This window comes from Ictidomys tridecemlineatus, chromosome 7 (genome assembly GCF_052094955.1).
Source record: "Ictidomys tridecemlineatus isolate mIctTri1 chromosome 7, mIctTri1.hap1, whole genome shotgun sequence".
NCBI classification, from domain to species: domain Eukaryota; kingdom Metazoa; phylum Chordata; class Mammalia; order Rodentia; family Sciuridae; genus Ictidomys; species Ictidomys tridecemlineatus.
In genome coordinates, this window is record NC_135483.1 from 62107407 (window position 1) to 62126926 (window position 19520).

General features: G+C 40.8%; 1 protein-coding gene across 6 annotated transcripts in view; it reads right to left on the bottom strand.

Moving 5' to 3' along the window:
• Positions 1–19520, bottom strand: part of LOC110597892 (uncharacterized) — a 179430-nt gene that overhangs the window by 81747 nt on the left and 78163 nt on the right. For 2 of the 6 annotated variants that reach the window (XM_078017073.1, XM_078017067.1), the window contains one exon: positions 212–569. The exons of 2 other annotated variants lie outside the window; for them this stretch is intronic. The gene's annotated coding sequence lies outside the window, so the exon portion shown is untranslated. Of the gene's footprint in view, positions 1–211; positions 570–15475; positions 18025–19520 lie in introns of those variants that run through there. 2 more of the 6 variants (XM_078017075.1, XM_078017069.1) reach the window with 1 other exon arrangement.

A 19520-nucleotide genomic window follows, 5' to 3' on the forward strand; every position in this document is an offset into this window, starting at 1 on the left:
TAAAAATCTAAAAGCATTAATTGCTTTACAGATATTCTTATGTCCTAGACAATTTGGAAATCATAAATTATAGGCATTATAGGTGTAATGTATATAATATTTTTTAAAGACAGGGAATTTTAATCAATGATTAAGTTCTTGCCCTTACATCAAATGGCTGACAAATGAATATAGTGTTCCATGTTTGAGATTAAAACTTACAGAGAGATGCTGTGTGTTAACTAAAATACAGAAAGCATTTATTACAATACCTAACATGTAGACATTCCATAATAGGTAGACATTAATGTGTACCATTAAGGACATTTGTTATTTTATTTGTTATTTGTTATGGGTTCATTCCAAAGTAGGTTCTGGACATAGATGAGTGAGCAAAACAACATGGACACCATCTTCATGTCATCTAGAAAGTGAGGCAAACAGTAATCAAATCATCTCACATTACACAAATCCACAGCCACGAGGTCTGAGAAAGGCTATGAAGGAAAAGCCCAACAGGCAATGACAGCAAACACCAGAGGACTTGATCCATGCGGAGGGTCACCAGGAAGTGTCCTTTGAACTGTGTTCTGCAACACAGACAAAGAAAGGTCAAGGTTGAAATAGCAAGTTCAAGTACTCTGCAACAGAAGAGACCAGGAATTGGGCATTTGGAACATCCCAGAACTGCCCAGACCGACAAAGTGAAGTTTTAGTCCATTCATAAAAGCATTGATTGCAGTGGGCTTCATGCCAGCATACTTCACACACTTTATCACTCTAACCAAAAATATGTATTTGTCTTAACTAAATCCTTCTTCCAATCAAAGCTGTTAAATCCAAAAAGAAGACAAAGGAGAAAGAGAAGAAGAAAAGACAAAGTTATGTGTACCTTGGATGTTAAAAGGTGAGTCACAGCTTGTCCACTTCACCCCTAGATAGGACTCCTGGCTGGTGGTGTTTAGTTGTGGTAGTGTGGTTCACAGAGTTGAGAAATAGCTATTTTTACCAATTTCATAATTCTAGTCTTGGGTGGAAACTTCCTTGTGTGGAATCTTCCATAGTGAAATACTACTTTGGGCTTCCATTTGTTTTCTTTCCATTAATTACAGCTGGTTTTCTACTGTTGTTTTTTTTTTTCAAGTAATTAACACATTGATTTATTTTGTCTTGGCAGCATGGAGCCACAGTGCTTAGGGAGCAGATTTCTATATCAAACACACACACATTTTGAAAATGAATCACACTAGATTTTCTTTTTAGATTTCCCCTAAGTCAGATAATAGAAATGGGGAGCTATATATTCTTGACCAAAACAAAAAACAAACAAACAAAAAAACATAATCTGCATAAACCATTAAGCCTTTAAAACCATTTGCCTCAGCCATTTTTTCTGAGAAAACATCCAGGATGTATAGGTACATGCTCATATTTCAGCCAATATGGAAGCCTAAGAAGGCGTGACCCTCATAGGTTTTCTCACTCATGGAAGAGGAAACAGGAAAAGAGAGTGAGGGTATGAATCTCATTAAAATCTGAGATCAGTTGAGTAGAGGAAAGGAACCAGGGGGATGGAAGAGGGGAGGGAAAGGGGAAATACTGGGGAATGATATGGGCAAATTGCCTTATGTGCACGTACGAATGTGTAACAACAAATCTCACCATTGTGTACGACTGGGGTGCACCAATAAAAAAAAAATACATGGAAAAAAAGAAAAACAGAAAGAAAAGACATGACCCTGAAAAGTAGACTCCCCAGAGCTGTCTGTCATCCGATGGCAGAGGAAGGGGATTCAGTGTTCATAAATCCCTTTGATCTTAGCTGAGATGAAGTTCCTAAGCAAGTCAGCCTTCAGGGTTCAAAAACTCTACTCTGAACAACAAATCTTAAACTCACAATGATCCTAATTAAGAACCAGTGAGTTAAATTGAGTGTTTAGAGGCCATTTTTTTTTTTTTAAGAACATTTGTCTAGGGCGATGCTGCCAATGGATTCTTTTCATTGTGCGGGTCTCTCTTTACAACTCTGCCCAAGAAAACTGGCCAAATCCTTGTAGTCCATTCCAGGACCACACTGAGAACACCAGCATGGATTAATAGTAAATCTGAATTATACGGTAATTTGTAAGTAACACTCCTTTAATTGCTACCAAGAATGTGAAAAAAACACTAATGGTCACCTGGGGTGGCCTAGGGGAAAAAAATCGCTGGTGACATGAGTGGCAAAACTCAATGTCTAGCTTATCCAAAAAGAACCTCATTTTGGATCAGGTGGCCTGGATTCTCATCTGGAATGTGTTGTGTATTCTGTGTCTGCTTGTATAAATCAGTTGACCTTTTTTATTTTCTCTCTTTTTCTCATCTTTAAAATGAAGAGGATATGCTAATGATCTCCATATCTTTTCTCACTTCATAATTCTAATTTTACATCTCTAAATCACTTCAAGTAGCACATGGTCTCTACATAAACTTATCTCGCTAAATGGATTCTAACTTAACTTTAAAAATGTGCTTGCTTAAGTAGGTTAAACATCCCCACATCAGGAGCTCTGAATCATGTTCTCCCTATTAATTTTATCATAAATAGCACAAAAGTAAGTTGCAACCCAGTTTTGCCTGCAGTATCATAAAATCTCAATTAGCTGAATTTAACTTGGTGAAATGTGAGTATGTGTTAGATTTTAAAACTGATGTCAATTAATTGTGCACATTCTGTCCTGGGTCATTGTCTCCTTTTCTACTTCTCGGCCCAGGAAACTGTAAATTGCCCAAGCTCCCACAGACATTCACGACTCTCTCAAAGTCTAATTCCAGACAATTTTTCCCCTGAGCTCCAAACTGATATTCAATAATGGTTACCACTCACCGAGTGTCTTTTACAGATTTGATGACACACAGTCATTTTCACAACATAACCTCTACCTTTATTACACTCCTGCAAGGTAAGCATTCTTATTCCCATTATATGGATGAGAAAATAAAGTCAAGTTGCTGGTCAGAATCACACAGATGGCTATTGTCAATGCCATGGTTCTAATCCAGGTCTTGCTGACTCAGAAATACTTTGTCTTTCCACTATTCCACAGAGTAAAAAACATAGAGATGCAGGTTATTACATTATGATGGCTCTCCTCAATCAAAGTTTCCTTGGGCACAAGTTGGGGTAAAGGCACTAGTCCAGTGAGGACAAGGTATGGAGTATGAGGTCCAGAGAGTGGAAGCCGGGCTGGGATTGTAGGTATGGGCTGGGGCAGAAACAGTTTTGTGGCCTGGACAGAGAACATTGGCTGCTATAAAACCAGATGGGAGCTAGGTGTGGTAACACATGCCTATAATTTCAGTGACCCAGGAGGCTGAGACAGGAGGATCACAGGTTCAAGGCCAGCTTAAGTTTGTGGCGACTTAGTGGGGCCCTAAGTAACTTAGCAAGACCTGTCTCAAAATAGACAATGAGGGGGACTGGGAATGTGGCTTAGTGGCTGAGCCCTTCTGGGTTCAATCCCTGGTACCAAAAAAAAAAAAGAAAGAAAGAAAGAAAACACAGAAGGAGTTGTGGAAGGATTTGAAGAGCGACTAGGAGTTTCCTAAGTTTCTTATTTTCAGGAGAACATTCTGGAAGTAACTTTAAGAATAGTTTAGAAGGAAGTAAAGAGCGATTAGAAGTAGGAAGAACAGTGAGGAAACTATTCTAATACTGAAGAGAATTCAGGCCTCAACTTGGACATTGACAGAAGGATATAAAAGGTTTGAGTGCTTGACACACAGTCACATGAGGGAAGTGGCTTTCAATGAGATTATGTGGACTCCATAGCAATTCTGGCCTGTCATTATCTTAATACCTAGTGGAGAAGGCCCCACGGCACATTGATTGCAAAGTCGACCACTTCCTGGAGAAGGTCAATGTTCTGGATTGTCCTGATAGCTACCAGGCACAAAATATGCAAAACCAGAATTTCTGGATCACATTGAGTTGCCCACCTATGTATCTTTTTTTCTATTTTTACGAAGAGATAAGAGTACCCAGTACAGGATTCCCTATCATTGGAAGTCTGTGTCATCAGACCAGGAGTAGAAAAGAAACGGGGCCATTGAGGATTACAGACAATGGCCACCTGAAAGACATTCTTGGAGTGTCCTATTGCATGTACAAGTCATAACCTCCTCAAAGAGAAGTTTATCTCTGGGAAAATGTCAGAATGGCCTAGGTAAGGGTGAACTCAGGTCTATCTAACTCCAGAGCTTGACCTCAAACTCCATACATTCAAATTTCTCACCACTTCCACTCAGCACTCCAATCCAACAACCCCTGCCTCTCACCTGAACTCATACAGTTAGCTCCTAGGGGGTCTCCTCAAATCCACCATGGTCTCCACCCCAAACCATTCTGGTTTGGGGGGTTTGTTGTTGTTGTTTGTTTGTTTGGGGGGGTTGGGTACTAGAGATAGGACAGAGGGGCTCTAAACTACTGAGCCACATTCTCAGGTCTTGTTTTTGTTTTTTAAGAAAAGGTCTTGCTTAGTTGCTGAGACTGGCTTTGAACTAGTGATCCTCCCTCCTCAGCCTCCTAAACCTCTGAGATTCCAGGAGTACACCATCGCACCCTACCCAACCCATTTTTTTTTTTTTTTTGCTTTTTAGTTGTCAGTGGACCTTTCTTTCATTTATATGTGGTGCTGAGAATCAAACCCAGTGCCTCTCACATGCTAGGCAAGCGCTCTACCACTGAGCCAAAACCTCAGCCCCAATCCATTCTTAATACAGCAACCCAAAAGCTTTTAAAAGCTCAGTTGCATCATGTCACTCTTCTGCTTCAAACTGTCCGATGTCTCCAGGGTCCAAACCCTCCTGATAGTAGTGAGATACTACATGTCCCAGCAACCCGTGGACACTGACCACACCTGCTTTTGTGCCTTTTCTCACTCTGCTCCAGCTCCTTGGCCTCCTCCTTTGTCCCCACATCCACCTCCCCCCACCCACCCTGGGATGTTCTAACTCTCAACCTTTGCACTGTCTTGTCTCTCTACCCAGAAGAGTCTTCCTCAGATATCTGAGCCTCACTACTCACCTCTTTCCGGATTTTGTTCAAATGTATTCTTTGCAGTGAGTCAGACCAAGGACCAATTATTAAAAACTACAAACCTCCCTCTTCCCCTGCCTCACACACAGATGTCCTCCTCAATACAATTATGCTACTTTTTCTCCAAAACATCATTTATTACACTCTAACATGCAGCTATGGGTAGAATTATGTCCCTTCAAAGGATGTTGAAGTGCTTCAACAAATATATGGAAAAAAAATGTTCATCACCTCTAGCAATTAAAGAAATGCAAATCAAAACTACTCTGAGATACCATCTCACTCCAGTCAGAATGGCAGCTATTATGAAGACAAACAACAATAAGTGTGGCTAGGTTGTGGGGGAAAAGGCACACTCATACACTGCTGGTGGGACTGCAAATTGATGCAGCCAATATGGAAAGCAGTATAGAGATTTCTTGGGAAATTGGGAATGGAACCACCATTTGGCCCAGCTATCCCTCTCCTCAGTCTATACCTAAAGACTTAACAACATACTAGAGGGACACAGTCACATCAAGGGACACAGCAGCAAAATTCACAATAGCTAAACTGTGGAACCAACCTAAATGCCCTTCAGTAGATATATACACAGTGGAATATTTTACTCAGCAATGAAAGAATAAAATCATGGCAGGTAAATGGATGCAGTTGGAGAAGATAAAGCTAAGCGAAGTTAGCCAATCCAAAAAAAACAAATGGCAAATGTTTTTTCTGATATAAGGTGCTTGACTCATAGTGGGGTAGGGAGAGGGAGCATGGGAGGAATAGACGAACTCTAGATAGGGCAGAGGGGTGGGCGGGGAAAGGACGGAGCAAGGGGTTAGCAATGATTGAGGAATCTGATGGACATCATTATCCAAAGTACATGTATAAAGACATGAATTGGTGTCTTTATAATACAGAAACTTTATAATACATACTTTATAATACAGAAATATGAAAACTTGTTCTGTATGTGTAATAAGAATTATGATGCATTCCACTGTCATGTATTTAAAAAGTAAAACCAATTTTTTAAAAAAAAAAGATGTTGAAGTGCTAACCCCTAATACCTGAGAATGTGACTTTATTTGGAAAGAGGGTCTTTGCAGATGATCAGCTTTTAAGATGAGTTCATTAGAAGTAGGTCCTAGTCCTAATCAAGTATGACCAGTAATCTTATTTTTTTTTAAAGGGGGAAGTTTGGATACAGAGACATACACACAGGGTCAACACCATGGGGAGATGAGCCAAAGGTGAAGGTTATATTCTACCAGCCAAGGAACTCCAAAGATTGCCAGCACACCTCCAGAGTGTGGACGAGAGCTGGAGGAGAGCATGGAACAAATTCTGTCTCGTAGAAGGAGACACCATGACTTTGGACTTCTAGTCTCCAGAACTATGAGACAATAAGATGCTGTTCTCCAAGCTTCCTAGTGGAACTTTGTTATGTCAAGCTTGGAAAAATAAAATACATACCATTTGCTGTGTTTTTTTTTTTTTTGAATTTGTTATTTGTCTTCACCCTACTCTACCTGCTGAATTTGAAGGTGAGCATCACACAGGGAGAGATTTGCTTGTTTTCATTTGTTTTTCTATCTCCAGTGGTAAATATTTGTTGGATGATCAATAGTTGTGACTCAGTTCATATTTCTAGATGTTTCTTCCACTTCTCCCAAAGACAAAATTCTTTCGATTTTCTCCCCAATTTCCCTAGGCTTAGATATCTTCTTCAATTTGCTAATGTTGCTTCGGCCTGGAATGTCCACTCTCCCTTCTCTGTTACTCTCTCCTTGTCATTTAAGACACATCCATGTCATCCCTTCAGTGACAAATCCCCTTCCCTGCTGCTCTGTTGTTTTATTATTCGTGTGGTTGTGCCTATCCGCCTGTAAATGGTGACCTGTTTGAATTCTGGGACCATAGCCTATTCATCTTTGTATCCCCAGAACCTGGCTCAGTGTCTGGCACACCAGAGGTGCTTAGTAAATGTTTGCTAGATTGAATTAAATCTGTTTCCTGCAGCTTTTGCTCTTACTGCCCTTCCCTAGACTGCTAGCCACAGCAGGGTACAAGAGGATTAGAAAGGACTTCGCAGAGCAGAACTCAGATTAGAGCATTGGAGCGCTACAGGACTGTGCCTTTCTGCAGATTCTTTGTCTCCGTGCAATCTCGTGAGAGTTTCTTAAATTGGAACAGTCGGTGATGTTGTATCCAAACCACTCAGCTAAGCCCCAGGACACATTTGCCAGAACTTACATCAACATAAACAGCTCAATCAAAGGAGAAAGTGTGCGAATCCTCCACCTTTTTATAAAATAGAGCAAGTATCCTTTGGGGAGGGGGGAAGAAAAAAAGAAAAAAAATAAAAGGACAGTCATTTGAGTCAGCACTTCCCAGGTTGCTGGCTTTGGTTCCAGTGGACAGTCCCGTTTGCCTTTTGACCTAGTTCTTTTCCATGGAGGGTGGGAACAGAGTTGTTTCCTTCCACTCATCTTTGCAGGAAGGATGCATCTGAGCTAGCTCCAGCAATGAAAGGTGTGTTTGGTGTGGGCAAGCCACATTTAGCCTATTTGAATATTCACATAGGTATGGGCTGAAACCACCTGAATAGAAGCAGCTTTCCAGAAATTCTCACTGAATAGAACTAAAATATTAACCACGCCTTTTAAGGGATAGCTATTGGTTTCCAGAAGGTTCTCTGCTCCTCTCTGCCTTTGTGTTATTTATTTTATTTATTTATTTTGTTACTGGAATTGAACAAAAGTGCACTTAACCACTGAGCCACAGTTCCAGTCCTTTCTTTTATTATTATTATTTTTTTTTTTTGAGACAGGATCTTGCTAAGTTGCTTAGAGCCTTCCTAAGTTGCTAAGGCTGGTATGAACTTGTGGTCCACCTGCTTCAGCCTCTCAAGTCACTGGAATTACAGGCGTGCACTACCATTCCGGCTCCTCTTTGCTCTTCAGAGTCATTAAGGCTTCAGTTTTGCAGGCTTTACTAGAACACCATTTATAGTTTCTCTCCTTTGTCCCATCATAGTTAAGTTAGCTGCAAATTCATAAGAATAATCATTTCATTTACTCTAAGGATATGCATTTGATTTAACCTGTTTGAGATGTCTAGTCAATTCATTAAGTCATGAGCACACACTAGATGCCTACTCAGGGTCAAGGACAATGCTTTTCTTAAGTATGTCAAGAAAAGGTGTTCCTATTTTTATATTATGGCATAAGGTTGAATAAATAATAACTAAGTTCCTACATTACTGCAACACAATATACCTTGTGGTTATGACCAAAAACAAAATTGTCTTCAATTGTTTAGTAATTCATTTCAAACTGTCTTTGAGCCCCTTAAATTCATTGTGGACAATCTTTTGATCATTCTTGGTATATTGACCCATGAGTTATTGTTGTTGTTGTTGTTATTGTTATTATTATTATTGCAATAGATAGGCCCTCATCCTAAAAGGCCAGTGAATCTTAACCTGTCTGTGGTCACAGTCACCTTTCAGATAGATTGGGCAAATTCAAAGTTGTCTGGCTATCCTACACAGAAAGCCATATACCTTCTCTTCAGAAAAATTTCACATGCTTAACACACTAGCTTCCCTCAAGTTTTAGGAAGTATATAAAAGCAGAGTCAACAAATTTTCTATAAAGGCCAGATAGCAAGTATGTTAGGCTTTACGAGGCAAAATAATAGTTATTATGTAGGTAACCTAAATAACAAGAGGGAAAACAAAGTCCCACAGATTTAGCTAACAAATCCAAAATAAAGTAATAATTGAGTATGATTTGGGAAGGAAAGAGAAATAGAGATCTACTAATGAGAAGGATGGAATTGGGAGGAGAGGGAAAGGACTTGCTTAATTGTGATTCAAATTAATATTTTCTATCATTCAATCAACTAGCAATGCTCATTTGTAAAAGCCGTTCTTAGCAAACACACACACACACACACACACACACACACACACACACTTTCTTAGCTTGAGAATCTTAGCACAGGCAGTGAGCTGGATTTGGCCCCAAATCCAAAGATCTAGAGACCCTATCTAGAGACCATATCTAGACTCTCTTTGGGAGGTCCTGCTGGGGTTGTGCATACATCTGGGCATAGCTGTTCATCACTTTCCAAACCTGTGTCTTGAAATAAGCCCAACAGAGAGGCTTCCCCCGGGTCAGCAAGGATTCTAAGTGCAATGTCCCCGCAGCAGGGCTGACTGGCTGCTAAATTGGGGCCACATTCCTACTGCTGGGAGCTGTAACTGGGAATGCTCTAGTATACTAAATTCTATTAACCTAAATTCTGTGACCTCAATAAAACCTTCTCAATAATCAGCAAGAATAACCATGCATAGAAAAAGAAATCCTTTGCCTACTGTTTTAAAATTGAAATGTAAAGAAACACAGCAATGGATAAGGCTTTTTAATGAACAAAATTGTTTCCTTAATCTGCAGTTATCTTGCAATCAATACTCACTTGCAGAATTTTTTTGAAAAAACAACATCTTGCAGATGTAAGAGCTTAAAATAAAGCACAATAAACTAATCAAGGAGCAATATTCCACAACAACCACCAAAAAAAAAAAAGATAATGTTGAATTTTAGCCTTGCCTTCACAGTTCATCTCTTTCTCCTTAGAGCATTCTATAGTAACAGTCAATCACAAGAGAAATGTAATTCTATATAATGTTTTTAGGTCTATAATGTGTGAAAAGCTTAGGCCACTAAGAAGAGCCATAAATGCATTTCATTGTCGGTTAGAAACCATCATTTCATTTCAGTAATGGTTAAATAAAAAAATAAATGCAACTCTGTCGGGAGGGGTGTCAGTGGCAAACTTGATGCAAGTTCTCCACCTACTGGAAGTTTTAGAAAATGTGTAATAAAATTAAAATGTGGGCACAGGTGTAAAAGCAGAGCCAGAGACAAATAGGCAGAGAATAGTGGTTGACATTTTGTTTATCCATCAGTGACATCATACAGGATGTTTGTCTTTCTTCTTGCTTATTTTTCCCCTTCCTATCCTGTCTCAGGTCAGGTTCCTAGGATAAAAAGCAGGTATTTGCATGCAGGAAGTTCATTAGTGACCACTGTCAGGAAGGACACCTGTGAAGGAGTGAGGGTGTAACACAGGTACAGTGTCACTCATCTGCTCTAGATGATTGCATAGAGGAGTAGAAGCAAGTCAGGGTTCAGTGCTTGTCTACCCTTGGGACAAGCAGCAGAAGCCTTGGTGAGTGGGAGTCTGTACATCACCTCTCATCTTAGATGCAGTTACTCCATCTTCCGGGTTAGTAGCCAGTTCTTTAGATGGCAGTGGTGAGGCTGGCTGATGACTGATGATGTTGTTATAAGGAACAAAGATCCCCACACCTAGACCCTGTCCATCTGTATCAGCCCTACACCTGTTTGTCCCTGATGATCCCAGCTTTAGGAACCTCTGACCGATCAGCCAAGCCATCCATCCCTGCTTGTGTATCCATGAACTATTTTTTGTACATGATTAAATGTCCCACCCAATTCCTGCTCCACAGAGTTTCCCTCACCTATCTTTCACGGCTGGAACACAGTTGCAGTCCCATGTCAGCTTGTATCTTATTCCATGCTGATCTGTTCATGAACTGAGCTTGGCCTTTCCTTCTCCCTCAACTGGTCATAGGGTCCCCTCCCTCACAGTACAGTCCCAGGTATGAGTGAGGGGAGGGACTAGGACCAATCCTTGGTGATATCTCTCCTTTTGCACCACAAACTGATTCTATTACTAAAACTCAATGCAAGATAATGATATGAGGGATGGAGTTAGAATTGGAAGAACAGGAGAGTAATGAATGGTTAAAAGGAAAAAATAACTGCATTGGAGACGGCATCTGGAGCACATCTGGATAAAGGAAGTGGTACATGATAACTTCCATGTATCATGCTCTCTGATTTTCCATCTGCTTCACTTCTTCTCAGTTCCCTCTGGTTCTTTGTTGCCTGAACCCTAACATTAGAATGCCCCAAGGCTCAGTCCCTGGATGGCCTCTCTTTCTTCTTGCCTTTGTATATCATTTAGTTGTGTAGCTTTAAGCATCTTCTCTATGCTTATAGGTTCCAAGCCTACATGTCTAGACCAGACTTCCCCTCTGCTCCAGAGTTGGGCACCAACTGCCCACTCACCACATAAATCTGGATGACCAGGGAATGGGCTTCACACTACTGAGTTGTCCACAATTGAGCTTCAGCTACCTTAAGTCATGCACATCTCAGTAAAGGACAACTTTATTTTTTTCCCATTTTTCAGACCAATATAGTGGGGTCATTCTCAACTTCTTTTTTTACTTCCATCCCCTATTTAAGACACATCCAGAATCCAACCACTTCTTCGGCAGCAATTGCTGTGGTTCAAGACACAGTCTGTTCCCATGCTGCTATTTTGTTTGAGTAGGTCCCTTTGCCTTTGTCCCTTCCATCTGTTCTCTACAAGCCAGCATCCTGCCAGTGGGGAAGTCAGGTTGCATCATTACTCTGCTTGCAGCCATCCATTGGCTCCCTGCACACTCGCCATAGAAACCTATGTCATCACTTGAGCTGAGGATGCTGCACCGGAACTGGCCTCTTCATTCCTGAACAAAGCAGGCAAGGCCTTCATCCTGTACTACCACCACCACCACTTTCTGGAGTGCTCCGTCACAGAAGTCTGCAAGTTCCCTCCTTCACCTCTTTCAGGTCTTTATTCAAATGTCACCTTTTCTGAAATTGGAATTAGGATACCTAGTTCCAATTTTCTAAGAAAAAATGACCCTACTTGTTCTCTCCCCTAATGGGTTGAATGGTGGCCTTCAACAATGATATAGCCACTTCCTGGTCCTGGGAATCTGGGATTGTGCCTTGGTTTGGGAAGATAGTCTTGGTAGATTTAATTAAGTTATTACCCTTGAAAGGAGGTCACTTTGGGCTGCTATAGTTGAGATCCAGGATGTCCCCTGAAGTCCCATGTGTTAAAGGCTTGGTCCCCATATTTGTGCTATTGGAAGGTGGTGGAAACTCTAAGAGGTTAGTGGGAGGTCTTCAGGTGATTGTGGGCATGACCTGGGAGGGGATCAAGGAAGCTAATTCTATTTCTTTCACTCTCTTTCTTGTTTTGTTTTTTCAGATTTGCTGGGAAGCAAATCTAGTTTTTTGACTCTCTTTTGCTTCCTGGCCATAAGGTAAAGAATTTTGCTGCACTGCACACGCCCTCCATGATGGATTGCCTCACCACAGGCCCAACACAAATGGGCCAGGTGGTCATAGACTGAAATCTACAAAACTGTGAGCCAAAATCAACTTTTTCTAAGTGTCCTCGTCATCTTTTTATTACTGTGACAAAAATTCCTGACAATAACAACTTAAAGGAGAAAAAGTTTATTGGAGGCTCATGGTTTCAGAAGTCTCAGTCCATGATGGCCTGAGGTAAGGCAGCACATCACGGAGGAAGAGCCCAGCAAAGGAAAGCTGCTCAGCTCCTGGTATGGTCAGGAAGTAGAGAAAGAAAAGGAACTGCAAGAAAGATGAACCCTTCCAGGAACATCCCCAGGAACCCACCTCCTCCAGCCATGCCCCACCTGCCTACAGTTAGCACCCAGTCATTTTATTAAAACTAGGGTGGACTGATTATGTTACACCACTCATAATCTCTTTCACCTCTGAGTATTCCTTCATAAACAGGAGCTTTGGGGGGATACCTCTTATTCAAACCAAGATGATAATTTATTAGCTTAGGTATTTTTTACAGTGATGTAAAACTCACTAACACATTGGCTTACCCAGGTAGGCCTTAAGCCCAAGGGCAAGTGTCCTTATAAGAGACAGAATAGGAAAACACACAGAGACCCAGGAGACTAGAAGGCCATGTGAAGACATAAGGCAGAGATTTTTATAAGTTTTATTCACTGCTGAATCCTCAGTATCTATAACAGGGCTCATGCATTGTAAGTGTTCAATAAATATCTGTTAATGAAGAAAACAAATACATGAATAAATCATTAAGTGCTGTGTCCTCAAGCATTGTGTCTGAGTAAATAGGACAAAGATGAATCTATTGATTACAGAAAGGACAGAAAGCATAGTTCAGATGAGGGTAGTTCACTTTGGAATTTGTTCAACTTGAGGTGACAAAACAAGTAGAAATGTAAGTACTTTCACCAACTTGAGATTTACTTGCTCATCCAGGTCCAAAAGAATTTTGGAAAACTTACATTTTTACTTCAAAAAGATAAGTAATAGGACATAATATGTTAGTCAGCTTTCCATCACTGTGAAAAGATACCTGAAAAAAGAACTTTAAAGGAGGAAAGATTTATATGGGCTCTTGGTTTCAGAGGTCTCCGTCCATACTCAGCTGTGTTGATTATAAGCCTGTGATGAGGTAGAAACATCATGGTGGAAGGATGTGGTAATGGAAAGCTACTCACCTCCTGATAGCCAGGAAGCAGAGAGGAAGGGGCAGGGGACAAGATATACACTTTTAGGACACTACCCAAGTGATCCACTTCCTCCAACAAGGTGCCATAATCCTAAACTGTCCACCACTTCCCAATGATGCCACCAGCTGGGAACCAAGCTTTCAACATGTAAGCCTTTGGGGAGCATTTCAGATCCAAACTCTAACACACAATAAGTTAAAAACAGAAAAAAAAAATGACAAGCATTGGAGACGCTCGGATGAAATGTCGGTACCAAAGGTACACAGAACAGTAAATAAATTTCAGCTATAACCCCCTTCAAAATCTGGTGTTAGCCAGTGTGTCTCGCACCTGGCATTTTTGTTATATGAATTCAGATTGATTTGTCAATTCACTGATGATTGATTCCACCTCCAGTATTTCCCCCCTTGAATATTGCAGGAAGAAGGAAGCTCTGAGCAGCCAGAACATACTAGAGAATGTGCAGGATCACGTGTGGGGTCAGTACAGTTGTCCCTTGGTATCCACGGGAGAATGGCTCCAGGACACTCCAAGATACCAAAATCCATGGATGCTCAAGTCCTTATATAAAATGGCACAGTATATAGCCCACATATGTCCCCATGTATAGTATAAATCATCTCCAGATTACTTATAATACTAATAAAACGTAAATGCTATCTAAATAGTTGTTATACTGTATTAGGGAATGATGACAAGAAAAGAAGTCTGCACGTGGTCAACACAGATGTCATTTTTTTTTCATTTGGATCCAGGATTAGTTGGATCTGTAAATACAGAACCTGCAAATATGGGAAGCCAGCTCCATGCTATTCCAAGCCTGGCCCACCTTATTTCTCTCCACCCTTTCCGTCTCCCTAATTAATGAGGCACGTCCTCTCATGAGAACGTTTTCCAAGGTAATTTTCTCTGTTTTATAAATGTTTCCCTTGTTTGTTGAAAAAAAAATCGAATCACAGCGGTTCATAGGTTTAAAGGGTGGAGTAAATCTTGCCCTTCTGCACGTCTATTTAAATTTTTATGACGCCTTGAAATGGTCACGTGTCAGATGCATATTGGAGTCAGTTTCCTTTGTTTTGCATGATTTGTAGAACCTTATTGATGTCCTCACAGAATCCAAGGGGCCCAGTTCTTAATATTTAGTCTTGGCATTATTCTTACAGAGTCCAGTTGCGTGCTCACAGCAGTCACAAGCCGCAGTCCCAGTCTGAGTTCACATGATTCATCTTCCTGGTAACCAGCAGGGGGCAGTGTCACCAGAGGGCTTCCAAATGATTTCCAATGTTTTCTTTGTTGTTGTTGTTGTTGTTGTTGTTGTTTGGTGCTAAGGATTGAACCCAGAGCTTCACTTATACTAGGAAAGTGCTCTACCACTAAGCTGCATCCCCAGTCCTCCAATGTATTTTTGAATATATCAAAGTTGAAAAAAGTTCTCAATCTAAGCAAATTCTATCTTCATGGATAAATCTGCACTAGGTATTGATTTTTTTAACAGGCATTGAGTGATAAGATAAAACATACTTTCCTGCAGTATCTAACATGTACTTTATATCTCAATACTATAAAGCCAATTTCTTTTTTTTAACTTTTGAATTTATTTTCATTTCAAAATTTAAACTGGAAAACTTAAATCGTTCATAATTATTGTATTTTTCACCATGAGTGTTAGATTGCCTTTGCATATTTCATATGACTTTAATAACTGCAGCTATTAACATCTTTCTGACAGAGATGTTTTGCTTTATTTAAATAAAATAGGACCTATGTGGAATAGAAATGACTTCTGAAGTCTCAAGGCATTTAAAGTTAAAAGGAATCAAAGCAGACTGCAATCACATCCCACTTCTGGAAGGACAAGAAGCATTCTTTATAATACCTTTAGCCACAGACTGGATGAAAAATAAGACCCACCACCGCACCCCTGCCCAGGATCATATTGTGGGAGTAACTTTCCACCCCAAAAAAAGAAGAAATTCATATTTATTTCATATTTATTTCTTTTATATGTTATATATTTATATTAAATGTGACAACCACATTTTTAAATAGATTATAATTATTGTATACATTCAACCACACAAATCCAAATTCTGAGTACTTTCTCTAATAAATCTCATGCCTTGATTTTTTTAATAGTAAGACAGTGAATTGACAAGTCAACAAATCCTTATTGAATGGCAGATGTATTGAGAAACACTTCCTCAGAGCTGCCCGATATCAGCACTGGGGCTGCCCATCCTGGAAATCACGGGCCTAGGAAGTTTCGAGTTTCTTTCTTCTGGGCATTTGCTAAATCACACTAATTTACACAATGGTGCTAATGGGTGACAATTAACACATTATCTCTTCAAGTGCACTGGACTGATTACAATTAGTGGATCCCAAACTGGCAGGATGACATTAATCCTGGGGTTGCTGGTAAGCACGTGACCAAGACCTCTCTGGTGCTTGTTGGAGGTTTTCCCTATAAAAGAACCAGTACAAGCCACCCTAAGAGCTTATCTAAGGTGGCAACCACAGACGTCTAAATTTAATTCTGGTTCCATCATTGGCTTAGCCCATGGAATTAGAATGATCTAAAATAACTTTCCAGGTGAATTTCAGTTGCTAAATTTTAAATCTGTGACACTAGAGAAGGCTTTAATTTCCCTAATCCTCTTTTTTCCCCTTGTTTAAAAGGAGAATGATATTAGCAGAGGTTTGGTTAGCATTCAGTCATGATGCTAAAGGCTGGAGCTCAGTAGTAGAGTGCTTGTTTGGCAGGTGCAAGGCCCTGGTTCAATCCCAGACACCACAAAAATTTAAAATTAAAAAATAATAATAATAAAGGAGAGAGAGAGAGGAAGGAAAGAAGAAAAGAAAAACCAGAGTAATGATGTTAAATCTTAGCACAGAACATGGAATCTAAGCAGCATCCAATAAAAGGTGGCTAAGATCATTTCATGTTATGAGTTGAAACGAATTAGTTCTGAAATCATGACATTTCAGACTAGAAGGGACCTCCATTCTCCCAGCTCAACTGTGAAAACTCCAGCCCCTGGCCAAGCAGTCATGTCTGTGCAGGACACCTTCCAAGATTGTCAACATTTGACATAAAACTCTTCCAATAGGACCCTTGCCAGTGAAGGGGAGCAAGAAGGGAAATTGGCATGAAGGTACATTTGCCAAAATGAGTTGTATGTGTAAAAATATAACCTGATTTTTTTTTTTTTTTGCATAGTTCAATTTCTGAACTTAGAAATGTTGCAAGTTATCCTCCTGGAACAGAATGGAAACTCCAATGTAAGGTGATAGTTTCTGAAAGTCACCTTGAAAACAACCCCCCTCCCAAATCTCTTATAAGACACAGCTGTTATAATCCAGAGGTACCCAGTTAGGCGTTAGAGATTTCTTTCCAACCCAACTAATAAATGAGAGGCTGCTCTGAAAACCTCAGCAGGCCTCACTTAAGCCTGGGAGCTGCACAGTGACACTCTGCTGGTGCCTGGCATTGGCAGACATTAGCACTGAAGCATTGAAGGTTACGCCAGGAATCACAATGTTGCCACCTGCATTCTGGCTGGGAATCACAAGCCTGCCAGGAGAAGTCAATGCAAGCCTGGTGTCTCCTTTCCCCTGTGCAGGGAGCTAGAGGACACCATTAGACATTAGCTCCGCCCCCCACCTGCAGTTTGACCTTGTTTCCTGGGTCATTGTCCTCCCTGAGCTTCAGTGGGTTCACTTGCCAAGTGGTGACAGTCATGAGCACCTGCCTTTCTCACTAGATTATTAAGGTCTTTAATGAATTTCATTTTCACAAAGTACTTTCATATCCTTGACAGAACATTGCCACCCAGTGTAAGGAAAAACCCATTATCATTATTGACCTCAGAGCCAAGAGAGAGATACTTTTTCAGACTCACTTACTAATAAAATGATAGCATCTAACATTGAGATAATGCTATTTGGTAGTATCTAATGTTTACATAATGCTTTTTACACAGACACACAAAAAAAAATTTTTTTAAGGTTCACAGTCTGAAAATATGAACTTATTGTTGCAGTTACTTTCTTTGAAAATCAATGTGCTTCAGTGTAGCTAGTTACGGAAAAGAGTGGCTCAAACCATCCGGATCCTACATACAGATGGCCAGAGCTGGCCTCTGATTCTCAGTTCATTAGACAGTCCTCCCTTTGACCAACAGGCCTCTCATTGTAAGGCAGCCTGGGTCTCAGCTGATGTCAAAAGCCCCATTCTATCCTGGGTGGATTGTTCTCATAAAATGATGCCCACACGCATTCTGCTGCAGATAGGAGCAGACCTAGCTCTGCAGATGTCACTGCCACCACCACTGTCACTTCTGCCCATCACACAAACTTGGGTCTCTTTCCAGAGGCTTGCACAAAGCTCAATTCAGAGTTTTCCTGTGACCGATGCACACTTGGCCTGCAGATGGACGAAGAAGGAGAAAAAGGCGTCCCAGTGTTTCTCCACACTTGCCTGGGAAAGCTTGGGAATTCTTGGCTTCTTTACCAGTTTAAACTCTGACTGAAAAACAAATCAGAAAGTTGCCAATGGTTTCATTCAGCCTACAAAACTGGGTTGCTACAACTCTGTGAGCAAAACCATCAATGCACAAAAGTCAGGAAATCCACGATTGCCTTTCCCACACCCCACCACAGCTTTCTACACATAGGTGACCCTTGTCCCTGCTTGGACACTGAACTGCATCCTTGGCAAAGTGCAGAGCCATGGTGGAAGTCATTCTGAGGCTATGTCAGCCTCAAGGGACTAAAGCAAAGGAAAAATGATCTCTGCATTCATTACGTTACAAGTTATATGCTTAGAAAATGTTTATTTTTAAGACGATTTTTGTTGCTGTTGCTGTTGTTGTTTTTTTTGAGACAGGGTTTCACTAATTCACAGAGAACCTAGCTAAATTGCTGAGACTGGCCTCGAACTTGTGATCCTCTTGTTCCAGCCTCCATAATTACTGGGATTACACATGCCCAGCTTAAGTCAACTTTTCAATGAAGTATCATGTTTACTGAAAAGCACACAAATGGTCAGCAAGCAACTCAATGAAATTTAATTTTAAAACATGAACCCAACTCCATAATCAATGCTCAGTCAAGAAATGGAGCATCACTGCCAGCAACCGGAAGCCCTCAATGTGCCTCCTCCCATTCTCTAATAGGATGATAAAGCCTGGTTATAAACATTAACAGAAGAGTATGGTATAAACAGACAAGGGAACTTTAGAGGACATTAGCAAATCTTATTTGAAAGTGTGTCCTGGAACTGAGGTGGCTTTCACGAGCACACAGGCTGACGCTGCTGTCATTAGAATTTAGAGCCAGCGCAGCAGGACAGTGGGTGTGCCCCTGCTCTGAAAGACTCACAGGCCCTGTCTTGAGAGATGGATGTCTCCCTGCATGCTTTCTTACACGCAGACAGATATTCCTGGCAGGGGAACAGGTGCAGCAGACCTTCCCAATCAAGGTTGGATGCTCTGCCAAGCAGGTCAGTGCTGGGTCCACCCCACACCCTCAAGCATGAGTACAGTCTTTGGCCACGTGATTTTCAAAACCTTTCCAAGGAGATTCCAAGATACAGCCCAGGGTGAGAAGGATTTTTTTCAAACCTCTCTCATTAAATTATTTTCAAGCTCTTTCCCTCCAACAGATAAAAGGAGAATCAGTGAAGGCCTAGGACAGGGCTCAAGTGATGTTCTTCTCCACTTCCTGGTTTTATCTAAGCTGATTCTGCGTGGTTTCAGATACACAGTTGGTCAGAATCATATGCTCCACCTCCCCCAACCTCCAGAGATCAGCTCCTTTTGGGATATTACTCCAGGTCTTAGTGTCTGAAATGTTCCATTCCTCTTCAAACAGCAAACCCCTACACATTCTAGAAGACCCAGAGTGACTGTTCCCACTCCATATGTTTCCTGGATTAATCCTTCATCTCTAACCCCTCAAGGCCCATTCATGGCCTCTTTATGACTCTTACTGAGTCACATTGTAATTATCCTTTCTGATGCC